This window comes from Megascapheus bottae, chromosome 26 (assembly GCF_031878675.1).
Source record: "Megascapheus bottae isolate mThoBot1 chromosome 26, mThoBot2.hap1, whole genome shotgun sequence".
Classification (NCBI taxonomy): domain Eukaryota; kingdom Metazoa; phylum Chordata; class Mammalia; order Rodentia; family Geomyidae; genus Megascapheus; species Megascapheus bottae.
In genome coordinates, this window is record NC_143534.1 from 16,298,816 (window position 1) to 16,311,941 (window position 13,126).

The 13,126-nt window shown below is 39.2% G+C and overlaps 1 long non-coding RNA gene and 1 pseudogene across 2 annotated transcripts in view; both read left to right on the forward strand.

Moving 5' to 3' along the window:
* The window catches only part of LOC150046000 (uncharacterized), a 368,029-nt gene that overhangs the window by 210,333 nt on the left and 144,570 nt on the right, over positions 1 to 13,126 (forward strand). The gene's annotated exons all lie outside the window — the stretch shown is intronic.
* LOC150046001 (interferon gamma receptor 2 pseudogene) lies at positions 6,619 to 11,086 on the forward strand (annotated as a pseudogene).

The following is a 13,126-nucleotide window of genomic DNA, read 5'->3' on the forward strand; positions in this document are numbered from 1 at the left end:
TGAACCTTTGGTATTGAGTAATTGTCAACCAGCTTATTTTATGTTTACCATCTCTTAAAAGCCCTGAAGCATATTGGATGTTAGTGTTGTAATAGATCCTGTGTTTCTTTCTTGGATTTTCTTTAGCTCTTTACCTCATTCCAGATAATTAATGGGCATTAATGTGAATACAAAATATTCAAAAAATACTGTGTGGGGGAGTTTACAACATAAAGTTGTGACCCTTCCTTCTATTATCAAATATTTTATTTTATTTTTAATGTATATATTGATGCTTTGATACATTCACATGAAGTGAAATAGCTAGTATTGTTAAGCAAATTAATAATGTTCATCTGGAATAGTTATTTGTGTTGAGTATCTAAAAATCTATTGTCTTGGCAAGTTTCTACATTAATTTCTATGTAATACACTAGTTCTTTAAACTTTGTCAATCTATAAATTCCCATTTTCTCAGAGCCCCCACCAAGCATGCTCTTGTTAATCCCATTTTCATTCTTTGTTTCTTGTTTGCTTGGGGGTTCTGTTATAGATTCTGCATATAACTTGTTTTTTGATGGTTAGTTGGAGGAAAAGAGTCCCATGGACTTTTCTGCCTATGCTGCCTTTGAACCATGACCCTCTGAATCTCAGTCTTCTCAGTAGCTAGGATAATAGATGTGAGACAGTGGTAGCTCTGGCTCTATTTTTATTTTCTTTAAGAAACTCCATTCTGATGTCCATAACAGCTGCACCAATCTACATTCTCATCAACAATGTATGAGGGCCCTCTTTATTTTGTACTTGCCAACACTTCAATCTCTTATCTTTTCAGCATTAGCCTAAAAGGCTCTGGATGGTACTTCATGGTTCTGATTTGCATTTCCATTGATTAGCAATGCTGAATGCCTTTTCATATATTTGTTATTTTACTTTGAGTGTCAGCACTGAGGTTTGGGCTCTGGAATTCATGTTCTCTTGCTCAGTTTTTAATTATAGCTGGTACACCACTTGAGTTACACCTTCACTTCTGCCTTTTTGCTGGTTATTTGGAAATAAATGTCTACCAGTGAATCTTCCCAGGCTGGCTTTGAATCCGAATCCTTAAACCACAGCCTCCTGAGTTGCAGGGATTACAGGTGTGGTGACCAGGGCCCGGGTGTCAACAAGCCAGCTACTTTTATATCTTCTTTGGAGAATATCAGTTAAGGTCCTTCATCCATTTTGAAATCGTGTTGCTAATTCTTTTGCTATTGAGTGTGTGTGTGTGTGTGTGTGTGTGTGTGTGTGTGTGTGTACATCTGTGCCATCCTAGGGCTTGAGGACTCTCTCTGAAATTTTTTGTTTCCCCAAAGTAGTGTACTACCACTTGAGTCATAGAACTTCTGGCTTTTTGGCAGTTTACTGGAGATAAGAGTCTCACAGATTTTCCTGCCCTGTTGGTTTCAAACCCCGACCGTCAGATCTCAACTTTCTGGGTAGCTAGATTTATAGGTGAAAGCCACCACTGGTACTAAGCAAGTTGTGTAAATTTTTAAAATATAATCTGGATAATTGTTTCTTTGGAGATTAGTTTTGGAGTGATTCAATTGTTTTGAGCTGTTGATATATTTTAGATATGAGGCCTTTGTCCGTTGTATGGTTGGTGAAGATCTTCTCCCATTCTGTAGGCTTCCTAATTAATTTACTAGCTATGTCCTTTGGCATACAAAAGCTCTGCAGTTTAATGCAGTCTCACTTCTCCAGCCTTTCTCTGATTTGTTGTGATTCTTGGTCCTTATTAAGAAAGTTTCAACCTGTTCCAAGGAGGCCTAGTGTATCTCCTATTCTTTCTTGTAAAGTTTTCAGTGTGTCGGCTTTTACCTTGAAGTCTTTGATCCATTTGGAGTTAATTCTAGTGCAGGGTGACAAAGCAGGATCCAACTTTAGTTTTCTGCAGGTGCTTAACCAGTTCTGCCAGCACCACTTGTTGAAGAGGCTGTCTTTCTTCCATTCTATTTTTTGGCTCCCTTGTCAAAGATTAGGTGGCCATAGGTCGGTGGTTTAATATCTGGGTCCTCAGTTCTATTCTATTGGTCTTCAGGCCTGGGCCAAAGACTTAAAGAGAATTTTCTCTGAAGAAGAAATAAAAATGGCCTATAGACACATGAAGAAATGCTCAACATCTCCGGTCATAAAAGAAATGCAAATCAAAACAACTCTAAGATTCCACCTCACTCCAGTTAGAATGGCCAGGATCAAGAAAACTAATAACAACAGATGCTGGAGGGGATGTGGCCAGGAGGGATCACTACTACATTGTTGGTGGGAGTGCAAACTCGTTCAACCACTATGGAAAGCAGCATGGCAGATCCTCAGAAGACTAAACATAGAGCTCCCCTGTGACCCAGCAATTCCACTACTAGGCATTTACCCAATTGTCCAGAAACAAGGACATACTAAATCCACTAGCACAATGATGTTCATTGCAGCACTATTTACCATAGCAAAGATATGGAACCAATCCAGATGTCCCTCAGTTGATGAGTGGATCAACAAGATGTGGTATTTGTACACAATGGGATACTATGCTGCTGTCAGAAAGAATGACATTGCCCCATTTATTAGGAAACGGAAAGACTTAGAAAAAATCATATTAAGTGAAGTAAACCAGACTCAAAGGAACTTAGGCTCAATGTTTTCCCTCATTTGTCATAATCAGTAGAAACGTTGGGCTCTCCTAGCAGAGATTTGCAGTAGAGCAAAACCTAGAAACATAAGGCCATATAGTATGAAGCTAAATGAAAGGACCTCTAGGATATAGAAACAAAAGCCATATAATGAGTGATCGTTGTCCTTAATGAACTATGTTATCTCTCATCTCTTTTGCTGTCCCTTGGTTATCTCATATTGTTACAGTATCTCAATTTGTTATCTGATATATTGGATAAATGTGTATTTGGTTATTTGAAATTGGATAGGGAAGGGGGGAAAAAAGATGAGGGGTGGGGGTGGGAGGGAGGGAAATGGGGACCAAGATATGAGAAAGAGTATCAATGTATGTGAAGTAATGCACCTTCTATCTGGCAAATATAATGTGACCCTTCTGTTAATTACAATAAAAAATATATAATCTGGTTATTAATCAGTGGCTAAAAAAATCACTATCTACATGCTATTGTTTTAGTTTGTTGTTTTTTACACTGTGCAGAAAGTTTTTCATATGGTGTAATTCCTATTGCTCATTTTTTATTTTGTTACCTAGTTTGCCAAGGTCCAGGTTAAGGAGCTTTTCCCTTTTCTTATATATGAGGAATTTTATGGTTTCTTGCCTTAAATTGTAGGTCTTTGGTCTATCATGAGTTGATTTTTGTGCATAGTGACAGATCATAATACAATTTCATTCTTTGGTGTATGGATGCCCAGTTTTCTGACCACCACTTATTTAACAGACTGTCCCTTCCCCATTTAATGCCCTTGTCAAAAGTGAGTTGACCGTATATGCACATGCTCTTTTTCTTTGGTTTCATTAGTCCGAGCATTTGTTTATATGCCGTTACTATACTGGTTCATTTACTGTAATATCTAAAAGAGTAATGTCACCAATTTTTTTTCTCATACCAGACTCTCATACTGGATTCCTAGCCTCATTCCCATATTAGATTCCTAGCTCATGCCTGGATTCCTAGCTACTCTAGAAGGTAAGATATGAGCATCGCAATTGGAAGCCAGCCTGGGCATCTGGGAGTGGAAATGTGGCTTAAGTGGTAGCATGCCAACCTTAAGTAAAAAAGCCAAGCAATATGGCCTAGTTCTGAAAAGAAGACTATTTTCTTTATAACACTGATGGACAATAGCTACTTGCTAAGATTGAATTAATTAAAACCAGTTTTGTAGCCTTGCATTTGATCTATCTTGAAGAGTGTTCCATTGTCTGTTGGAAAGGAATTATAATCCACTGCTTTGGGGTAGTTTGTACTGTAAATGTCCATTAGGTCCCTTTGATCCTTTTTTAAAAAATCTTTATAACTAGTTCACTGACAATTCAATTTGAGATTAACCTGTTCTGTGTAGCAGGTCCAGAGCCTGCTATCTCACCTATAAGATCAGGAACCTTCTTATTTTGCCTGGGGCTCTATGTCCTTTCCTTATGGCACTTAACAAAAGCATTTGTAATCAGAAACATACTCACATCCCCTATTAGCCTGTGGGTCCTTCATAGGCAGGGACTGTCCTGAAATATTAATCTGTCTTTTTTTAAAATTTAAAATAAAATGAATATATACTGCATCTACTCATACACATATACATACATTCATATATACATGCACATACATATTACATAACTATACTTTTATTTTAGTAAAAATACTTTTCTTAGGCATTCACTTTCTGAAAGTTGTCATGTTATCCAACACAAATCATTCAGTTTTCTTTTTGTGCTTATGTTTAAGGATCTTGAAGGAGTCATTTTTTCCTCAAATAAAACCACTTTTTTCCTGAGGCCTGGCTGAACCTTGAACCTCTTATTTCCTACACTGCACAGACAGCTTTTTGTTAGTTGAGATGGGACTCTTGACTTTTTTTTGTCAAGGATGGCTTCTGATTATGATGTTTTTGACCTTCACCTCCTGAGTAACTAGATAATCAGTGTGAGCCCGCACACACTGTTTGTGACATATAAGTATTGCAGTTTTAGCCTCTTCCCATGCCACAAATAACCAGACTGGGAGACAAGCTCTAAAATCATTAAGTGTGGGTGAGGGAAGCTTTCATAACCACGTGTACTAAGGAAGGATCAAAATGTCTTTATAATCAGACCAAAGAAGAAACTAAATGAAGTGCCAAAAATCAGCAGGCTTAGGAAACCCAAATAGCCTTTTATAATATTGTACCTAACAACAGAGAATTGCTCTCCCTCCTTGTGCTGCCTAGACATCTAAGTTCCTCCAGTGAAAGAGTATTTTCCAGTCATCAAAGCCTAACCTTTAAGGATCATGACAGCTATCTTCTTGTGTTTGTCAAAGGTCTTCCATTGAGAAGGTTGAATATGACAATAAGAAAGGGAAATTGTGTTTCCTGTTTTATAGACATTTAAAAAAGGTGAGAGTTTAATAGCATGCTCTTTTCCTTCTAGTAGCATTTTAAAATTTAAAGTAAATCTTTTAATCAGCCTTTGTATTATAAGTAATATAGCATACAGAAAAATCAACATTTAGAGTATTATTTAAGTTTTGTAGAAAACAATTTTCTCTTTTATAAATTATCTCCTACTTCTAAACATTTCACAAGCAATGTATTATAAAGTCAGAGGCTACTTGACTTAGGATGAAACTACATCTTGATTATCAATTGAAAATATCGTAAGTCTAAAATGCATTTAACATAACTAACCCACCAATCATTATAGCTCAGTCTACACTGCCTTAAATGTGCTCAGAAAACTTAACATTAACCCAAGAGTTTGGCATACCAAGAGTATATCATACAATGTATTGTTAGGCTGGAAAAAGATCAAAATTTGAAACTTGAAGTTTCTATTCAATTTATATTGTTTTGAACCACTTCAGAATCAAAAATTTAAATTAAACCATCATATATGTGGGTCATCTGTATTGAATTTAATAGTAGAAAATTTCTTCCCTTTGGCCATAGAATGAGAATATGGGAGATTATAAAAGATTCACATCATTCCATTTTCAGTAAATGATGGTTATTTGTAGGTATGATACAAGTCTAGGTCTTGAGGTGATAGTACAGAAAGCTCTCTGACAGTCAGGAAGAGCAAGGAGAGGCTCACATATGTAGGTCAGACAAGTAAACATAGTGATGCACACAAGATTCTTCAGAAGCTTACAGGAAGGTAACCCAGTCTTCAGAGTCCAGAAAGACCCTAAAAGATAAGCTGGTAAAGTAAAATAGTATAAATCAAAGGAGAGATTTGAGATAAGATTCCGGAGAGAAGAAATTGCATGAATGAAAGAAAACAGGACACAGTGTATGGCAAGGAAACATGAGAAGACAAAACAAGAATCCTCCATACTGCTCAAGTTTCAAATTCAGCATGCCAGGCACAGGTTTTATAGGAATGTCCTTGTTTGTCTGATATTTCTCCACACTGATTGATAAAACAATTATTTGTCAACATTAATCCTCTAGAATTAATTTTGTCTATCTTATGGGATAGGAATTTGTGCAGAAGCTGTTGGCTTATATCTTGTATTTTTGTCGCTTTGAAGTCTTCTTTTAAACATAATTGGTTATTTGAGAAAAGTAAGATTCTACCTTGCCACTTATAGAGCGTTCAATGATAGAAGCATAGAATTTCTGTACTGAAAATTCCCTGAATTCACAGGTCTTGGTTCACTCAGAAAGCTGTCAAGTTGTCTGAGGTTGTGCCCCCATCCTGGTCCAATCAGTAGCCCACATGAAGTTCAGTCTTCTATTTTCCAATCAAGGCATGGTAGCCATCTTCTACTTTCTTGTCCAAAGTCCACTGTCTTTTATTTCCACTTTTGTACTCCTCCAGTTAGGTCTTTGAAACATATTATGAAGATCAAGTAACAAGCCACTGCGCTCTGATGGGATTTAATATACATTATTGAAAATGATTATGTGTGCACATTTCGGGAGAGAAGTTTCCGGACAGTGCTCATTTACATGGCTAATGACCACAGTCAACACCTGTTAGCCCACTCTGGGAAGAAGGGAGAAGAACAAGGGCCCAAAGGACAGAACACCCACGTGATGTTACTCTTGATGAAAATGTGCAGCAGAATGGTTTAGATAAAGCTGAAGAGTTGATTCCATTTATTCTCAAGGTCCTTTCACTTCAGGTTTCAGATGGTCCAAGAACTCAGTGACCTTAAACAATGAGATGGACGTCAAAAGGGACATGTTATTACAATGCTTGTTTGTGATGTGAGTGTGTCAATGAACTATCAGAAGCAAAATGCAAAGCACTTTTGTGTTTCTCTGTAATTCTTAACAAGAACTTACTGAAACAAGATGAGAAAATACGGTTTCCTTTTCTCTCATTGTCAAACACATTTATCAATGTTTTTTATTTTACTTTTCACTTTATGCGTTTATTATAATCGACCTACATAAATCATGAACCCAAAAGGCTTCTAATTCATCCCTGCATTGGTGACCTTTATTTTTAATCATCAATGATTTTTAATTTTTTAAATTTTATTATCAGGGTGATGTATAAAGGGGTTACAATGACATTGGTAAACATTACTTCTTAGACATTTTTATCCTGTCCCATGTTTTTCTCCTACTTTCCCTCCTGTCACCCCTCCCAAGTTGTAAAGTTCATTTCCAACATACTGTCTTATGAATATCACTGTTACACTAATTCATCCTTTGTCCTTTGTCTCATCATCTTGTTTTCTCCCTTCCCTTCCCTGACTTGAATAAACAAATGTATATACAATACAGCAGGTACCAAAGTCAGATACAGCAACAACAGAGAATAAACCATAAGGGGGAAAAAAGAAAAAGAGAAAAAGAGTAAGGAAATAACTTCAAATAGCATATTAAAAACAACAACTACAAGGATAAATCTCGTTTCCCTATTTTAGTGATTTCTACAACAGGTTAGCATGTGGGTGGACTGGTAGTGTACAAAATACCAATCATCTGGGAATGGAAAGCATCATTTCTCAGCTTTTTGGCTCCTTGTAGGCATAGAGTTCTCATCTGGATTCAGGCTCTGGAGTCTTGTGCTCTCTTGGATTTCTCCTCTAGCTTTGTCTCACACCCCAAAAGACATTGGGCAAATTCATTGAAACTCTTCTGATTTCTCACCTGCACAGTGGGACAAGTCTGGTGTCAGATGGTGGACATCCAGGATATCTATGAGGACTCAGAGAGAAAAAGTGAGCCAAGACTCTAGAAAGGTACCTAGCCTGTGCTGAGAACTCTGGAAATGCTATGAAAAAGTACTAATAATAAATTGCTTTTCCTCCCTAATTTTCCACAGTTTGCGATGTTTTGCTTTCACAGCTGCACTGACCCTGAGATCTAACTCTTTAAGTGCTGAAGCATGTATTTAATAGCTGTACCACTCACACCATGACTGAAGTCCTGATGCTAGTTATTTTTGAGATGGAGTCTAGTGAACTTCTTTGCCTGGTCTAGCCCCAGACTTCAAACCTCTCCTCTTCCTCTACCTTCCTCTCAGCTTCCTCTACTTAGAAAGAATTGCATATGAACCACCAGCACCCAATATAGTTCACTTTTACAGAATAAATGATGTTTTTTTCATTGCAGTATTGAGGTAAATGAGAGAGAAAAGACTATGAAATCTGTAAGTACTTGTCTTTTATGAGTTCTGTTCATTTGGGGTATTTTTTCCAAAAAATAGGAAAGAGTGTAATGAACCTCTGTGTATACATAACTCAAACTCAACAACTAAGATTATATACCTGGCCTTAAAATATCCCCTGCCTTCTTGTTGAGACCCACTGCTAGGCATCATGTCATCTCATTGCTAAATGCTTTGAATTTTATCACTAGAGGTTAGGGACCCTTGGATATTAATAAAACCAAAATAGCATTGTCACACCTGTAAAAAGTTAAATTCACCAGTCTGTTCTCATTTCTCTGGTCATTTTGTGGGCATTGTTTTATACTTTGAGTCCCACTTTTGAATGTATGAAAAAGTAATTTTATTGTAAATTTGTGTTATGTGATACACTATAGGAGTTGTTTGAAATTGTCCCCAGGAAGTAAAAATTATGCCACCGAAAATATTGAAGCAAATGCCTTTCATAATTGAATTTTTCTAGGAATCTGATGGATGTATCTAGATACCTTCGATATTATGAAAAGAGAACTTTCTTCTAGGGGTTAAAATTATAGTAGCCAGCATCGGCCATACCATAGTGTATTTCTACTGAATAAAAGAACCGATTTTCTTTCTCTTCTGTTATCTGGACTCTAGCCTAATGCAGGATAATTTATATTTTCAATTTTACAGTTAGGAAAGCCTCCTTTGATTTGCAATTTGAGCTAAATCTAAACCACATTCTGTCTGGGGAAAATATTGATATCTATAGAAATTTTCACAACCTTCAGCTCTAAAAGTGATATGTACCCTGGAAATAAATTAAATAGAAATTCTTTCTTTGGGGGAGATCATTTTATGAGATGTTTTATCTTTGAAAACCAGGATACTGGAGGGCAAAACAAACCCTGACTGGGACCAGTGGGGTCAGGGAAACCTTTCCATTCTGCTGCAACAATTCTACAATAGCTACATATCTATCATCTTCTCAAAGCCAGGGCACATCGTTGGTGGCCAAGGAAACCTGCTTTGGAAGAACTTCAGGTACTCCTTTTGCAATGGTTAGAACCTTGATCAAATAATTATTCATTCAGATCTCTTAAAACACTTTTCCACACAGTAGCCTCCGTGTGTGTGTGTGTGTGTGTGTGTGTGTGTGTGTGTGTGTGTGTGTGTGTACATCACTGGGGCTTCAGCTTAGAGTCTGGATATTATCACATCACTTTTTCATTCAAAGCTGGCACTCTATCAGTTTTGAGCTATATCTCCACTTCCGAGTGTTTGCTGGGCAAGAGGCTGACGGATTTGTCTGCCTAGTTGCTTTGAACTGTGATTCTCAGAGTAGCTATGATTGAATACCTAGGATTACAGGTATAAGCCACTGGTGCCTGATTATCCATATGGTATCATTTTTCACTTGAATCTAACTTCATGGCCGTTACTATCTAGATATTACCCTTTTCTTAAGTTAGAGTGGGTATTTAAAAAAAAAAGAATGGAAGAGGCGGGCTCCGAGCGCCCAGCACCCGCCATGGCAGCCTGGGTAATGGTATTACCGTGAGCTGCTCTCCAGGGCCCAAGCTGGGGCGGGGCTGCGCCCACCTCCCCGGCCATGCGGCCGGGCTCCACCATGGCGATGGCTGCTGCTGCTAAACTGTCGGCGCACCGCGGTTCCCCATCTGGACTCCTTTTCCCAGCTCGCTGCCCCTCAGAACCCAAAGATTCACCTATACAACAAAGAACAAGTTCTGAGCTGGGAGCCATCATCCTCAAACAGTGACACAAGACCAGTGGTCTACCGTGTACAATTCAAATACACCACGAGCCTGATGTGGTACGATGTCACAGTCCAGACCATAGGAGTGGACTGTACTGGCATCCCAGAGACACAGTGTAACTTCACGGGAGCCATACCTGGCTTCCCAGAGCATTTCAATATGTCTTTACGAGTTCGAGCTGAACTGGGAGAGATTGTTTCTGCCTGGACCACAATGCCTTGGTTTCAGTACTATCAGAATGTTACTGTCGGGCCTCCAACAAACATCTTGGTATCCCCAGGATCAGATTCTCTCCTCGCCATCAGGCTCTCCTCTCCCTTTGACCTCAACAGCTCCAAGACCATGTTTTTGTATTATGTCTACTACAGTGGCAGGGGTCCAACAGGTAAAAGGCCTTGTGAAGAGCAGCTCCATCTTGTTGGATAATTTGAAGCCATTAAAAGTATATTGTTTACAAGTTGGGGTATGTCTATTTTGGCCATTCTCCAGACCTGGACATTTAAGCAACATAACTTGCTATGAAACAATGGCAGAAGCCTCTACCAAGGTACAGCAAGTGGTCCTGATCTCTGTGGCTGCCTTCTTGGTATTGCTGGCACTGGCTGGTCACTATCTTTTCATGAAATATAAAAACCAGGTGAAACACTGGTTTCACGCTCCACCAAAAATCCCATCACAAATAGAAGAGTATTTGAAGGACCCAATTCTACCTATCTTAGAGGTTTTGGACAAAGACAGTTCGCCAGAGGATGCCTTGGGACTCTGTGTCAGTCATTTCATTTCCAGAAAAGGAAGATGCTCACCAGACACTTGAATCCAAGCACTGATGCAGCCTGCTGGCTTCAGAGACAAGGACATTGGGGCAGGGAAGCCACAGATCTCCTACCCAGACCTCAGAGCCCAGCCCGCCACCCTCCTGCCTCACCAAGTTCTGATGATACCTAGCAATACATACCAGATCTCAGGGGTCACACGGTTATTTTTTTTTCTCTAAGAATTCTCTCAAGCATACAGGTTTCTGGTTTTTCTTAAACACTAAGCATGTAATTACCTGTTGGTAACGTGGCTGAGGTGTACTAGAATGTCTTCATAACTGGTAAGGCTAGGCCACCAAAAGACCAAGTCCTCTTCTTACTTCAGGAAGATGAGCTTATCCCAAGCTGCCCCAACAGGGGACCCTTCACTCTCTAAGCTTAAAATGTGATGAATCCGGGGCCTGGAGTTTGGCCTAGTGGTTAAAGTGCTTGCCTAGCATGCACGAAGAGCCAGGTTCGATTCCACGGTACCACATACATAGAAAAAAGCCGGAAGTGGTGCTGAGGCTCAAGTGGTAGAGCTCTGGCCTTGAGAGAGTCCAAGGACAGTGCTCAGGCCCTGAGCTCAAACCCAGGACTGGCAAAAAAAAAAACAAACAAAAAAAACAAAATGTGATGAATCCTAGACTAGGAATGGAGCCCAGTGATACAACACTTACCGTAGCATACACCAACCCTGGGCTTCCATCTCCCAGCACCACCACAAAAGAAAGAGTAGCCGGGCAATGGTGGTTCATACCTGTAATCCTGTAACTCAGGAGGCTGAAATCTGAGAATTGTGGTTCAAAGGCCAACTCAGGCTGAAAAGGCCATGGGACTCTTATCCCCAATGAATCACTAGAAAACCTGAAGTGGTGGCTCAGTGGTAGAGTGCTAGCTTTGAGTGAGAAAGCTCAGGGACAGTGCCTAGGTCCAGAGTTCAAGCTCCATGACCAACAAAAAAGTCTTGTATATATTTACCTAGTAATTTAAGTCTTCCTCGAAGCTAGAAATAAAGATACAATGAATTAAAAAAAAAGAATGGAAAAAATTTGTCTAGAGCCTTAGAATTTCTAAAGCTCAGCACCAGCAGTTCAGTATAAAAAAGCTGAAAGTTAAGCTATTGATCAAGTGTTAAGAGTGCCAGTCATGAGTGAAAGCTAAACAAAGGAATAAGCTGCTGAGTTCAAGCCCTAGTACTAGTACACACACACACGCACATACACACACACACAAAATTGTGTTTCTCTGAGTTGTCTTAGTTTTACCAATGATTCTTAAGCCATTTTTTTTTTTTTGCCAGTCCTGGGCTTGAGCTCAGGGCCTGAGCACTGTCCTTGGACTTTTTCTCTCAATGCTAGAACTCTACCACTTGAGCCTGAGCACCACTTCCTGCTTTTTTTATGTATGCAGTACCAAGGAATTGAACCTGGGTCTTCGTGCATGCTAGGCAAGCACTCTACCACTAGACCAAACTCTCGGCCATCTTAAGCCATTTTTTATATCACCTTATTTTTGTGAACAGTGAGCCAAATAATTGTCCAGGAAACATAACCTCTCATAGAGGGAAGACGAAGGATAAGTGCAATGTCTTTTCATCTCTAGATCTCGCCTTTTGGGGAAAAAGGGGTGTGAACATTTTGCCTATTGTTGCACTTATTAATAATGGGGTGCAGTTTATTCTCATTTGTATCATCAGGAAGAGATCTCTAATTCTGCCTGGTTGCCATACTGAAGCCACGAGTGATTGTAGAGAAACCAGAAATTCACTTGTACTCATAGAAAGGTAGTTCACAGGATGGTATTATTTTGGGAAGGATTAGGAGACAGTAATGGGCCTTGAACTTGGTGTGCTCTCTCTTAACTTTTTCACTTAATGCTGTCACTCTACCACTTGAACCACACCTTTACTTCTAGCCTTTTGGTGATCAATGAGTATGAGAACCTCATGGACTTTCCTTCCTGGGCTGGCTGCAAACTACAGTCCTCGGATTTCAACCTCCTGAGTAGCTAGGATTATAGGCACAGGCTTACCCTTGCCCAGCTACTGGTGCGTCTTGACTAAGGAGAGAAATGTCTGTGTAATCCAAGGCCACCTTCCTATCTTAGACCTTCCTCCTTCTATCCTTCTCTTCTTCCAGGTTTTGATATGTTTTTTTTGGACAGTCTGCATTACTTCCAGGAAAAAAATTCAGCTATTCAGTAAAGATTTAGCACTATTAAACACAATTCTACTGAGCACATTCTTGGCAAGGAAAATAATTCCTTAGCCAGCAATCCCCGCCTGAAACATGCTGATA